This window comes from Antrostomus carolinensis, unplaced genomic scaffold (assembly GCF_000700745.2).
Source record: "Antrostomus carolinensis isolate BGI_N321 unplaced genomic scaffold, ASM70074v2 scaffold11188, whole genome shotgun sequence".
In the NCBI taxonomy this organism is placed as follows: domain Eukaryota; kingdom Metazoa; phylum Chordata; class Aves; order Caprimulgiformes; family Caprimulgidae; genus Antrostomus; species Antrostomus carolinensis.
This window is the reverse complement of record NW_010330912.1, coordinates 1-237: the sequence shown is the minus strand read 5'-3', so window position 1 is coordinate 237 and position 237 is coordinate 1.

Genomic DNA, 237 nt, shown 5'->3' with positions numbered 1-237 from the left:
CGGGGGCACACGCCGCCCCCCCCCCCGCCCCTCGCCGGGGCGCGTCCCCGCCCTGAGGGAGCGCGAGCGGCGGGTCCCACGGCAGCAGGCCTCGGTCACTCTAACGGGGGGTGCCGTGGTCCCCTCACACCGCTGAAACGGGGCGTTTTCAACACCCCATCGCCTTGAACCCCGTCCCGGATCCCTTCATCCCTTCCCGAGCCCTCCCAAGAGCGGGTCTGTTCGCCCCTCGGCTCT